The sequence below is a fragment of the Eschrichtius robustus genome, chromosome 20 (assembly GCF_028021215.1).
Source record: "Eschrichtius robustus isolate mEscRob2 chromosome 20, mEscRob2.pri, whole genome shotgun sequence".
Lineage (NCBI taxonomy): Eukaryota > Metazoa > Chordata > Mammalia > Artiodactyla > Eschrichtiidae > Eschrichtius > Eschrichtius robustus.
The window spans coordinates 25,553,914-25,568,064 of NC_090843.1; the positions used below are offsets into that span (position 1 = coordinate 25,553,914).

At 43.3% G+C, this 14,151-nt stretch overlaps 1 non-coding gene across 1 annotated transcript; it reads right to left on the reverse strand.

Moving 5' to 3' along the window:
• Positions 1-7,085: 7,085 nt before the first annotated feature.
• TRNAQ-UUG (transfer RNA glutamine (anticodon UUG)) lies at positions 7,086-7,157 on the reverse strand. Its single transcript has one exon. It is a non-coding gene; the product is annotated as a tRNA-Gln (tRNA).
• Positions 7,158-14,151: the final 6,994 nt, after the last annotated feature.

Here is a 14,151-nt window from a genome sequence, read left to right on the forward strand (position 1 = left end):
TGTCTGGTCCTGTGTAGGGAGACAGAGGCCCCGGCCTGCTGGAGAAGGCAGGATGCTTATCCAGGGGCAGGGTTTAAAGTGGGGCTCAAAATAGCATCGAAATGCTCGTACTCCCTGCCCCCCTCCACCATTTCTGAGGGTTAGAAGCTGGGGTCGGTGGGGGGGTGACTCTGCAGTAGTGTCTCCATGTCCCCCTGGCCCCTCTGACTTTTCTCTACCAGACCACGGAAATGGGTGAAGGGGGTGACATCACCTGCAGCATCGGAGCTGAGGAAACAGACCAGTGGGGCTGGGAGAGGAGAAAAAGGCCAAGAAGAGACGAGGACTCTGCCCACTCCCCCATGCCGTCTGATCAGATGCAAATTCCTCAAGACTCTACCTTCTACCCTGCTCACACACTCATCTGTCTATCCCTTTGTTCCAACAGCATCCCACTGAGCTCCCCTCATCTGGCCCCTCTACTCCCACCCCCAATGCCTTGGCTGCAGTGTCTCTCTGTGGCTCCCTTGCTTACTTCCTGTAAGACTTGTGGGTTTAGCACCAAGGCCCTTCCCACACCATGGGTAAGGGTCCTGCTTACGCCTGCTTACCCCTGAGGCCTCAGCTCTCCCCACTGCTCACCCCACCTGCCCCCAGGGCTCCATCAGTGGAGCTTTTCTTAATTCCTCCACCAGCTCATGCTGGGCTTGAGACACCTTCTGTATCCAGCTAATTCATGCAGAGTCACAACTAGGTTTAAGCATCCCTTCTAGGAAAGCTTTTCCAGATTCTCTCCTTTATGACTGAATGAATAGGTCATTCAAAATTAGGTAGTTCAGAATTTAAGAAAGAAGTGTAAAATGGCATACCATGAACAGTCCCTCCCTCCTCTTCTCCTATATTCCTCCCTGGAGAAACCAATGTTACCTGTTTCTCACATGAGCTCTCAGAGATGTTTTATGCAGATACAAGTCAACACATATAAACATTCTCCCTCTTTTTACACAAATGGTAGCGCTTCATGCTGTTCTGGGCTTTGGTCTGTATTTCTTTTTTTTAACCTTACCTAGCTGGACTTCACTTACCTTTGGTGTCTACATGTACTCCTAAGCCTATAACCTTTCATTTTAAACTCTCCTTTAGTCTTCCATTTATTAGTCAAGTTTCAAGCTCCTTGAGGACGGGGGTCAAATCTTTGATTTTTGTATTTCCAGCACCTAGAACATAGTAGGTGCTCAACAAATGGGTGTGGAATGACTGAGTGATTCCACTTTATAGGCTTACTATGCGCCAGGCATTGTGTATTGAATATACACTATGTCATGTACAAATGAATAAATCAAAGACGATAATGAATGGACAGCCCTGGGAATCTAGCATAAGGGAGGGGCCAGGCTAGGCACAGACCCGGCTTCCCTGGAGGTCCTGGTGTTCTGCCCTCTGCTGGTCACTCCAGGCAAGGACAACATCCTGCAGGCGCTACCTTCCCGACAACGCTGTCCCTGGGGGGCCCTTCCGTGAAATAAACCTATGGTAGGGGCTCCTCAGACTGTTGGCAAGGAGGAGAGAGAGGTTCTCCCCTCAGCTACTGCGGATGGAAAAGGAAGGAAAGGTGGAGGGGGGTCTCAGAGAGAGAAGTCCCAGAGAAGCTGAGCTAGGAGGGGAAGGAAGAGGGGATGGTGGTGGGTTCAGAACCATTAGTGAGTAGTTGTGAAATCACTTTAGTAGTTGTGACCAGATTTATTTTTTTTTAGTATTTATTTCTTTCTTTATTATTTATTTATATTTATTTTGGCTGCGCCAGGCCTTAGTTGCAGCACACGGGATCTTCGTCGCGGCTCACGGGATCTTTAGTTGCGGCAGGCAGGATCTTTAGTTGCAGCGCGCAAACTCTTAGTTGCGGCATGCATGCAGGATCTAGTTCCCGACCAGGGATCAAACCTGGGCCCCCTGCATTGGGAGCATGGAGTCTTACCCACTGGACCACCAGGGAAGTCTCGAGACCAGCTTTAAAAGAATAAAAACAGAAAATATCAGAGTGCAATTTACATGGAATAAAGGTGAATATTGTTTCTCAAACTTTTATTTCAGTTTTGTGTATGTGTGAACTGGTTTGTGATGTAAAACAGATATATTATTGAGGATCTTTGTACAAACAAACAAACAAAAAGTGGTGAAAGCCACTGGAGACATGATGAGAAAGGTCCTGGGGAGTAAGTCCTGAGTGGATGTGAGGATTCCCAGCAGAATCAAAGCTCAGAGAAAAGCATAATTCAAAAAGACACATGCACCCCAATGTTCATTGCAGCACTATTTACAATAGCCAGGACATGGAAGCAACCTAAATGCCCATTGACAGACGAATAGATAAAGAAGATGTGGTACATATATACAATGCAATATTACTCAGCCATAAAAAGGAACAAAATTGAGTCACTTGTAGAGACGTGGATGGATCTAGGGACTGTCATACAGAGTGAAGTAAGTCAGAAAGAGAAAAACAAATATCGTATATTAACACATATATGTGGAACCTAGAAAAATGGTACAGATGAACCGGTTTGCAGGGCAGAAATTGAGACACATGTAGAGAACAAACGTATGGACACCAAGGGGGGAAAGTGGCCGGGGGTGGGGGTGTGGTGGTGGGTGGTGGTGTGATGAATTGGGAGATTGGGATTGACATGTATACACTGATGTGTATAAAACTGATGACTAATAAGGACCTGCTGTATAAAAAAATAAATAAAATTAAATTTAAAAATTTAAAAATATAAAAGAAAAGAATCAAAGCTCAGGGCAGAAGGCAGGGCAACTTTTGTGGAGCTCAACCTCTATCTCAGTGCAGAAATCTTCCTACACCCCATGTGACAAAGACTTTTGAGCTCCCTGACTCCAGACTTCCAGGCACCAGAAGCTCAAAATTTCTCAAGCCTGTGCCATTGATGGACAGCTCAGACTGTTAGAAAGTTCTTCCCATTTGCCCCTCTAACTTCCACCCTCGAGTCCTCATTCTCTGCCTCTGTTGCAACCAAGACTAGGAACAACTAGGCAAATAAACTGACAACTAACAAGTGCTCTATAAGTTTTATTTTCCTTCCCATATAAGCATTTGTTTTTTTCGCAAGAGTCTGACTTTCCATAGTCTTTATTATTCTGGTTATCTTTCTAGCAGTTAACATTATTGAGCCTCTCATGGATGGGACACAGAGAAAAGGACTTTTTGCTTACTATTTTACCAAGTCTTACAGCACTGCTATGCAAAAGTCACCGTTATTGTCATTTTACAGATGAGCGCAGAATTTTTTTTTTCCAGCTTTACTGAGATGCAATTGACATATAACATTGTATAAGTTTTAGGTGTACAACATAATGATTTGATATACACGTATACATTGCCAAATGATTACCACAGTAAGCTTAGTTAACACATCCATCACCTCACAGAGTTACAATTTCAGAACATTTAAATGGCTTACCCAAATGCACCCACCCAGTTAGTGGCAGGATGAAATTTATCAGTCTTTGTGTGATCCCTAGAATTGAACCTGATCCTCTGAATGTGGTTCGGCTGGCTCAGAATAGAGAGAGGATCTGTATCCTGACTCCCTCTCTGTGGACAACTTTTGATCTCAGATTTCTCATGTGTGATCATGGCAGAAACATGTCTCTAGGCAGGTACTTTTTGACTTTTGTTTGTTTGTTTTGTTTTTTAACTTATTGAAGTATAGTTGATTTACAATGTTGTGTTAATTTCTGCTGTATAGCAAAGCGATTCAGTTACACATATATATACATTCTTTTTCATATTCTTTTCCATTATGGTTTATCACAGGATATTAAATATAGTTCCCTGTGCTATACAGTAGGACCTTGTTGTGTATCACTTTTTTTTTTTTTTTTTATGGCTGCGTTGGGTCTTTGTTTCTGTGCGAGGGCTTTCTCTAGTTGCGGCAAGTGGGGGCCACTCCTCATCGCGGTGCGCGGGCCTCTCATTATCACGGCCTCTCCTGTTGCGGAGCACAGGCTCCAGACGCACTGGCTCAGCAATTGTGGCTCACGGGCCTGGTTGCTCCGCGGCATGTGGGATCTTCCCAGGCCAGGGTTCGAACCCGTGTCCCCTGAATTGGCAGGCAGACTCTCAACCACTGCGCCACCAGGGAAGCCCCTATTACTTTTTGAGTTTTTAAATTGACATTCAGAATAGTGCACACAACATAGTGCGCATTTTAACAAAATTTTGTAAAGTGAACAATCTATGTAACCTACACCTAAGGACAAGAAATACAATAGTACCAGTACCCCTGGAAGACTGTTGCTGGCCCCCTTCCAATCATGGCCCTCTCTCTTCCCCAAAGTATTCCATATCCTCACTTATATGTGAATTACTCCTTTGCTTTGCTGGATAATCTTACCATCTAAGTTTGCAGCTCTAGACAATATACAGTAGTTAGTTTTGCCTGTTTAGGAACTTTATTTTTTATTTTTTAAACTTTATTTATGTATTTATTTATTTTTGGCTGCATTGGGTCTTCATTGCTAAGTGCGGGCTTTCTCTAGTTGCAGCGAGGGGGGCCTACTCTTTGTTGCGGTGAGCAGGCTTCTCATTGTGGTGGTTTCTCTTGTTGCGGAGAACGGGTTCTAGGTGCGCGGGCTTCAGCAGTTGTGGCTCACGGGCTCTAGAGTGCAGGCTCAGTAGTTGTGGCGCTCTGCGGCATGTGGGATGTGGGATCTTCCTGGACCAGGGCTCAAAGCTGTGACCCCTGCATTGGCAGGCAGATTCTTAACCACTGCGCCACCAGGGAAGTCCCAAGAAACTTTATACAAATGGAATAATTTATCATTTATCCTTTTGTAGCTACCTTCTTCTGTTCAATAGTTTAAAAAAAAATATTCACCCATTTCCTTGCATGTAGTTTTCCATTTGTTGTGTTGCTGTGTAATATTCCATTGTGTGGACTTACTGCAAATTATTTATCCATTCTACTGTAGGTGGACATTTGAGTTCCAATTTTTGGCTATTATGTTGCCCAAAACTCTTACACATGTCTCTAAGTGCACAAAAGCACACATTTCTGTGGGTATATGTACAAGAGTGAAATTGCTAGATCATAGGGTATGATATCTTCAACTTCAGTAGATATCAAACTGCTTTCCACCAATTTACGCTCCTTTGAGAATTCACATTATTCCATATTCTCGATAACATTCAGCATTGTCATTCTGGTGAGTGGCATCTCAATGGCATCTCATTGAGCTTTTAATTTGCATTTTCCTGATGACTGATGTGTTGCATCTTTTCATGTGTACCAGTTATTTTGCATTTCCTTTTTTCTATGAAGTGCCAGTCCAAGTCTTTTGTTATTTTCCATTAGGTTGTTTGTCTTTTTTCTTACTGAATTTTAGGAGCTTTTAATATACTCTGGATACAAGTTGTCAGTTATGCATTACAAGTATCTTTTCCTATTCTATGGCTTACTTTTCACTTCCTTATTGGGGTCTTTTGATACGAAAAACATAGAATATCATATTAATATGGTGACATATATCAAACTTTTAGAACCTTTTGTGTCTTGCTTAAGAAGACTTTCCCTACCCTGAGGTCATGAAGATATTCTCCTATGTTGTCTTCCAAAGCTTTATTGTTCTTTTTTTCACATAAAGGTCTATAATTCACATGCAATGTATTGCTGTGTTAGTGTAAACTGGGAGGAATTTGATTTCATATTTTTCCATATGGACTCTCAATTGTCCCATAATAACTTATTGAAAAAAAGGTCCTTTTCCCCACTGCTCTGTTGTGCTATATGTGTCATAAATCACTGGTCCAAGTATGTGTGCAGCTGTATCTGGGCTCTCTATTCTGTTCCACTGGTATGTTTGTCTTTCTTTTCACCAGTACCACACTGTCTTAATTCCTATAGTTCATAGTTGATAATAAGCTTTAATATCTGTTAGTGCAAGTCCTCCCACATCTCATGTTTAGGTATTTTTGAAGCTGGGATCGCTCATACACACAGATTCATTCAAATGTTTAAGGAGTGTGTGGGGTGGGGTGGGGAGGAAGGGTGCTCAGGAGAGAGATGGGGAGAGCAGAGCGAGGATTTTGTTTCCATGGCATCCTCCCAAGGCGCGGGGCCGTATAACCACAGCGCCAGTCACCCTGTAGGGGGATCACAATGCGTGAGCGGGTTCCCTCGTCACTTGTCCCCGAGAGACAGCTCTCAAAACCCAGATACCAATCCAAAGAAGACAACACTCCGTGTACGTCTCTTCCCCGCTACCCCAGAGGTACAGCCTTTCCTGCAAACCACGTGCGCTTGGTCAGCACTCAAATCACCGACCCTGGACAAATTCGCCAAAAGAGATTCGCTCAGCCCTGCGGGTGAACCCCATAGAGATTCCTATCGTCTGCTCGGGAGAAATAGCCGATCGATACGGCGAGAAACCGCCGCCAGAGATACCCTGACCGGCTGAAACGGATTGAAGAGTGGATTCCTTGACTAAGGGATTTTTTTTTTCCGACTGAAAGACAACCTCGCAGTCTACTGCCCGAGTAGCGGACAACCCAGACAGACACACTTCAGTATCTGGCCGACTTCCGGGCGGACGGACCCCCAAACACACGCCCTCCTCCGCAGTCGGTTATTCCCTCCCGCTCCCCTCGGCTCCGTTGGGCCATTTCGTTCGCGGTTTCCAGAGCAGAAGTGTTTGGCACTTCTGCATGTTAGCCAATGGGGAGAAGCATTCCCGGCAGCTTGCGGGGCGGGGGTGGGGGTGGAGGTGGCGGTGGCGTGTCCTAGACCAGAAGACTGCCACTGTTCCCCGCCCGAAGCGGGATCCTCGGGATCCCTCGGGCGCCTTCGGCCGTCCCCGGCAAGCTAAAGTCACGCTCCAGCCCCCACAGACACTTACTTTTCCGCCCCGAGTCTCGCGCATGCGCACCGCGACCTTCAGGCAAGTTCTGAAATGAAAGCATCTTGAGAAAGAGGGAGGGACCCTAAATCGCGGTCAGGTAGGTCACGGGGGGGCGCCGGCATTGCCTGAGATGGCCACTGCCTCCAGGGACCTCCAAAACAGGAACTGTACAACCAAAAGGTTCCGAGAGGTCCCACCGAGATTTGAACTCGGATCGCTGGATTCAAAGTCCAGAGTGCTAACCATTACACCATGGGACCCGCTGGCTGCTTTAGGCGGCCGGGAGCCTCCTCAAGCCACAGACCGGGCGCGCCGGGCTGCCTTTCGAAAACGGCAGCGGATGCCGGGTTTACCGGCTCTGGGTCCTGGGCTCTGGTCCCCAAGCCGAACTGGCGGGCAGGAACGGAGCAACGAGGGCTTCAGCGTCCCCGGCGTCCTATACGATCCCGGTCCCAGGGTGTCATTTCTTGCTGCCTCTCTCCCTGCTCTCCTCCAGGGGTCCTCACCGCGTTTGGGGAAGCCCGGGGGGCGGCAGGCTGGCGGGGTCGGCCTTAGCGGGGCTAGGCCCGCGATGACCGGAGAAGGCCGGCTCCGACCCATTAGACCCCGAACAGGAGTCTCGGCGCTCGCATCCTGGGCTTCGTATTGTTTATTTATTTATTTACACTGCGAGTACCCCGGGTAGGTTATCTTGGCCGAGTGGGGAGGGAAACTGACTGGCACGTCTAGGGACAGCCGTTCAAGGCCCAGGTGCCCCAAGCGCGAATCGCCGCCAGGAAGCGCGCCCCACCTGATTCCCTGGCGTTCCACGTAGCTAGAGCCACCGAGAAATCTGCACAGAAAGTTCCGCTTCCATTTCCCTCTCCTACTTTAAACGCTACTTGGGGCATGGTTCCTTTTAACATGTGGATTAGAATCAGATCAGTGAAAGAGACAATCCCTTTTGGACTTTCTCATAAGTTTTAGTGAAGGTGTAAAAGGATAATGTTTCTTCAGGTCAATCTGGCGACGGATAAAATTTTATATGCCATTTGCTCAGCAATTGCACTTTTGGCAATTTATCCTGAGGGACTACTAGGACGAGTGCCAATTGGTCAAGGATGTTCTCAGCTGTGTGGTTTTTAATAGTAAAGAATAAAAATAAATGTCCATTGAGTGAAACTTGATTAAATTAATACTGACAATATCTATACAATAAATACTGTACAGGAATTTAGGGGGGAATTTATTGTATTGGCATGAAAAGATATACTGTCCTAAAGAAACCAAAACCAAAACAAAAATCTACTTGCCAATTAGTGTGTATAATAAAATCCAACTTATACACAAACAGAAAAGCTGAATGAATACACATGTAATGAATATTTGCCATTTATTTGCCCTCGGCCGTCTGATTCACTCCGTTTCTTGAGAGACTCAACATTGCATGGGACTGGGTGACAGCAGAGTTGTGCCCCAAGGTAGACACGCTCACTCTCCAGGCTTTTGGCAGCCAGAGTGAAAGTGTGTGTCCTTAACTTGGCCAATTGGATTTAGAATCCAGAAGCAGGAACGTTTTAGAACTTAGTTGGCTGCCGGTGGTGGCTGTGCCATCCAGAGCCTCAGGGGCAGTGATGGCAGCCGTCCCATGTCCTCTGGCAGCAGAAGTGGCATCCTAACTAGACTGTCCAGGATCCTGACCTTGGCTGGGTTCCTGGTTGCCTAGTTCCCCTTCATTCTTGCCCATCTTTCTGAATTTGCTTTCCCTCTGGTGCTGTGAACTATATAACATCCTCCTAGTAAGTTCCTTTTCTATGTAAGGTACCCAGAGTCCCTTTCTGTTGTATATAGTCCAGAACCTGCTTAGCCCAAATCCGAAAAGATCTGTTGATGACATTTATCTCCTGGGAGTAAACTTATGAAGTCCTGTTTTTTTGTATTGCTTGAAAAAACCGTTTATAATTCTTGTATATTGTCAGAAGAAACATTAATGATTTTCCATTTTGAAGAATGAACCAAATTCCCCTTCAGCTCCTATGGTGAGATAAGGGTGTCTCTCTCTTAAGGCTGGAGTGACTTAACATCAAATGACTTTAGCAGCTCTGGACCTCAGCTTTCCCATCTATTTCCTTCTTACAAGGGTTCTGTACTGGCTAGAGGGTATTGAAATTAATTTTTCAAAAGCTACTGTAGAAAGCTACTAAAGGGTGATGATTATATCCTTTGAAAGTGTATGACAGTTTCTCTGTCCGGTGTGAGGGAGAAGGAATGACTGCCCTCCTATTCCCACTCTCCCTACTCCACTCCCTAGTTCTTCTTTGCAGTTCCCTCCACTTTCTTTCTCAGCTTGAAAAAAATCTCACCAGCCCAAAGGAAATCCTCCACTTGCTCATTCCTAAAAGGAACGTAAAAGGATCATCTCCCTTAGTGCTTTTGTCATGACTCACTGGAATTATAAGAAATTGTGTTCTGCGGCTCAGTCTCTCCCATCTTCCCTCTCTCTTCCCCTTGGTTGGGCTGTGAATTCCTTGGGACTTGCTTATCTTTATGTGTGGCTAGTGCCTTAACAGACGTGTTCCCTGAACCCCCTTAGAGGGCACAGGAGAACTTAGGAGGAAGAAACAACATTCTAATTTTGTGTTCAGAGACCCTTTATAGCATCACATTCTATATATATATATTTAATGATAGCAGAGAAAACGGAGACAATATGTAATCTCCCTGCCCCAGTGTGACTAGTTTCTTTTAATATAAATCCACTGCACGTGACATCCCAAAGATGGCATCCCATGACGTCTTTGAGAACAGACTCTCAAGCTTCCACAAGGTGGCTCCTGAAGCTGGGGGAGTCCAGGGCTCTGCTGGAGGTGGGGTTAGTGTGGCTTCAGCTGTGGCATCCTAGCTGAGGGCTGAACTGGGGCAGAGTGTACCCCAGAAAGTACAATGAGGCCAAGGGTTAAGAAAAGAGGGCTGAAATCCAGGATTAAGGACTTTAAAGATATTCTCCCAAGTTTCTTATGAGCCTGTAAATATATAGACAATGGAGTAGGGACAATAATGCTTTGAGGAGTCAACATGGAAAGTATTCATATTCACTCTCAAGGCTGTGTTCAGACAGTTTCCTGTATCCATGCTAGGCTGCTCACAGCTGGGTTAGAATGGACCTTGTTCTGTGTCCTCGCCACTCAGGATAAGTGAGATCTGCCACAAGTCCCTACTTTGCCTTGGGAGTCCTGATTTTGCCAGACAAGCCACCACTTTGTGCAGGGTGACAGCTTGCCCCCACCTAACCCCTCTGGTCCAGGCCCCCGCTCTGGGCCTGGCATTCCCCAGGCTCTGATGGGGAAATCTGACCACTTAGTTGTTGTTTTTTTTTTTTTAATTGAAGTATAGTTATTTACAATGTTGTGCTAGTTTCAGGTGTACAGGAAAGTGATCAGTTATATATAATATATACATATATATATTCTTTTTCAGATTCTTTTCCCTTATAGGTTATTACAAGATATTGAATATAGTTCCCTGTGCTATACAGTAGGTCCTTGTTGTTTATCTATTTTATACATAGTAGTGTATATCTGTTAATCCCAAACTCCTAATGTATCCCTCCCAGGCCACTTACTTTTTTTGAACAACAAAAAAAAAGCAGCATTCACCTTTTATCCTTTTCTTGAGTGTTTTCACTTTCCCTTTTTAAAATAATGACCTTGGGACTTCCCTGGTGGCACAGTGGTTAAGAATCTACCTGCCAAGGAAGGGGACACAGGTTCGATCCCTGGTCTTGAAGATCCCACGTGCCGTGGAGCAACTAAGCCAGTGTGCCACAACGACAGAGCCCACGTGCCACAACTACTGGAACCCATGCTCCGCAACAAGAGAAGCCACTGCAATGAAGATGGAAGGCAGCCAAAAATAAATAAATAAATTTAAAAAAAAATAAAATAATTATCTTTTCAGATTACAAAGGTAAAATATTTATGAAAAATGTAGAAAATACAGTAAAGTAGAAGGAAGATTTTTAAATAACTGCAATTCCAACAAGCACTTTTACATTTGATATTTCATTTCCTTTTTTTAAATGCATTTTTACAGTCTCACTGTACATATAATTTTATGTTCTGCTTTTGCACTTAACATAATTAAAATGTTAAAAATATTTAAATGGATAATACAAAATTCAAAAGGTATAAAAGGAAAACACAGATAAATAAAACTTCCTGACTATAATTTTTTTCTGTTCTCAGAGGCAACTTCTGATATGGTCCTTCTAGAGAGATTTCATTCTTACACAGATATACATGCATATGCATAATCCTTTTCTAGAAAAAGAAATCAAAACATTGTTCTGCACCTGGTTTTATTTATTTAGCACCATATCTTGAGCATTGTTCCATAACAGTACATATGAAATGTACCTCACTTTTTTTTTTTTTTTTTTAGAAATTTCATGTAATGTCTGAAACATTTATATTAACATATTTCCATACATGTTTCCATATGTACCTCACTTTTTAAAAGGCATTTTATTTTGAGATATTATTTACATTAAGGAAAATGCACAAATCTTAATGGAATCAATTATTTTTTACAAATGTATACACTTGTGTGATCATCACCTAGATCAAGATATAGGGCATTTCCATCACTCCAGAAAGTTCCCTGGTGCCTTTTTCCAGTTTTTACTGAAATCACTGCTCTGGTTTCTATCACCAGAAATTAGTTTTGCCTATTATTATAGTATATGTATACTGTTTTGCAGTATCTATTGCGTGTGGCTTCTTTGGCTAAACATGTTTTCGAGATTCATCCATGTCACTTTGTATATCAGCAGTATGTTTTTCATTGCTGAGAAGTACTCCACTGTATGAATATACCACAATTCGTTGGTCCATTCTTCAGTTGATGGACATTTGGGTTGTTTCCAGTTTGGGCCTAATATAAGTAAAGCTACTATGACCATTCCTTTACAAACCTTTTTAGTATATAACTAGGAATGGAATTGCTGGGTCGTAGGGTAAGTGTACATTTAAGTTTATTAGGAACTGCCAAACAGCTTTCCAAAGTGCTTGTACTATTTTACACTCCCATCAGCAGTGTATGAGAGAGTTCCAGTTGCTTCACATCTTAGCTAACAAGTGGTATTATTAGTCATTTAAATTTAGCCATTCTAGGAAGTGTATAATAATCTTTCCTTTTGCTTTTAATTTGCACTTCCCTAATGGTTAATGATGTTGAACATATTTTTTTACATTCTCACTGGCCATTTGAATATCTTCTTTTCTAAGTGCTTCAAGTATTTTGCCCATTTAAAAAAAAACTGTCTTTATCTTATTGATTTATAGGAATTATGTATTTATACATACTTATATATATATATGGATCCATTATGGATATATATATGATAATTATATATATGGATCCTTTATCAAATATTTGTACTGCAGATATTTTCTTCCAGTCTGTGGCTTGTCTTTTCACTTTCTTTTTTCTTTTTTTAATTTTGCTAATTTAAAAAAGTATATTTGTCTATCTGGTTGTACTGGGTCTTAGTTGTGGTAGGCAGGCTCCTTCGTTGCAGCATACATGCGGGATCTAGTTCCCCGACCAGGAATCGAACCCGGGACCCCTACTTTGGGAGCACAGAGTCTTAATCACTGTGCCACCAAGGAAGTTTCTTCACTTTCTTAATAGTGTCTTTTGATTAGCAGGTTTTAATTTCAATCAAGTCAAATTTATCTTTTTCTTTTCCTTTTATGATTAATGCATCTATGTTCTTGCATGCAGAGATCTGGGATATTTCCAAGCACACAGGATAGAAGAGGGGCTTGTGCAGTTAATACAGATTACTCAATTATACAATGAAAATTTTGATAATCTCTTGGTAAAATTTAAAGAGGGATGTAGGTTTTATTATTTTTTTTTCTGTTTTACTTATTTTTTTAATTTTTGAATTTTATTTTATTTATTTTTTTATACAGCAGGTTCTTATGAGGGATGCAGGTTTTATATGGGAGAGTTGTCTGAAACTGGAGCAGGGAGGCTGAAGGGCAGAAAGGTAGCTGGAGCATCCAGGCAAAGGATGAAGAAAAAGAGCTGTATATAGACATGAATACTGTGAAGGTCATTAGATGTAGGTTTGAGCAGAAGAAATGGGGTAGAGAGCAGTGACTTCCTGGGAAGCTGGTGATCCTGAAGTTGTTACTGGTGTCTGAAACACAAACTATGGGCCTATCAAGACTGTAGAATATCAAGAATGGGAAATGGTAGGAAAAAATCAGGATGTTGGCATGTGTTAGTCTTCATGTTGGTCCTATGAGAGAGATAAGTTTTAGGCTGAGGCAGCCTGTTTTAAAGCAGGTGTAGTATGGTTTTGCTGAGAGTGTCTTGCAATCCAAGTTTACTGGATGTCCTATAATTTGGAGCCTTGCAGGACTAGAAAAGCTAAAATCTCCAACCCAAGAGAAAGCACCGGCAGAGACAGAAGACTTCGCAGGAGACCAATTTGAGTAAAAGACCAGCCTACTACACTGCAATGCTTTAAACATTTTCTGCCCATTAAGAGGAAAAACCTGGGGGCAAAGAGCAAATTATAGATGGTCTTTCTGTACCTTAGATGTCTGTTTTGAAGAGCATCAAGGCAGAGGCCAGGTGCAGCGACCTGTGGGCTTGGAATCCCTAATACATATTCCTGTCGGTCATAGGACACCTGTGGTCTGCCCCACCTCTGGGCTTCAACCAATATATGACAGTTTAAGACAGTTTGGGTCAAGTTTCTGGTACTTGCAGACAAATGCATTCTCATAGATACACTTGGTAGTGGCTTGTATATGTTGTTGGTCTATCAACAATCAAAAAACAGTTGGGGAGGTACCTTCCTGAGTCAGGGAGAGACAGTATCCAGAATGAGGCGGACCCCAGTCCCATTTCCACTTCAGCCACAGGGAATGGACACGCCCACGCACGCAAAAAAAGGCCACTAGCCCAATAGCCAATAGGATCCCTCCTTTCTGAAAGTCTTAGGAATTTTCCTTTCCTGAGCAGGAGGGCGGGAGTAAGTAGAGGGGAAACAGAGAGAGTGGACTTGAGCTCCCCCTGGAGGCCCACACAATTATTTGCACCAAGTTGTCCAGGAATTAGGAGTTTAGCCGCAAGTATCAGAGGCCCTTCACTGTCCTGGAAGGATACCTTTGTCATTGGTTTGGTCCAGGCTGCTCAGTTGTGTCTGAAATTGAAGGTTGGAGAGAGGCCTGTGCGGCGGTTATTTTCTGTGATCTG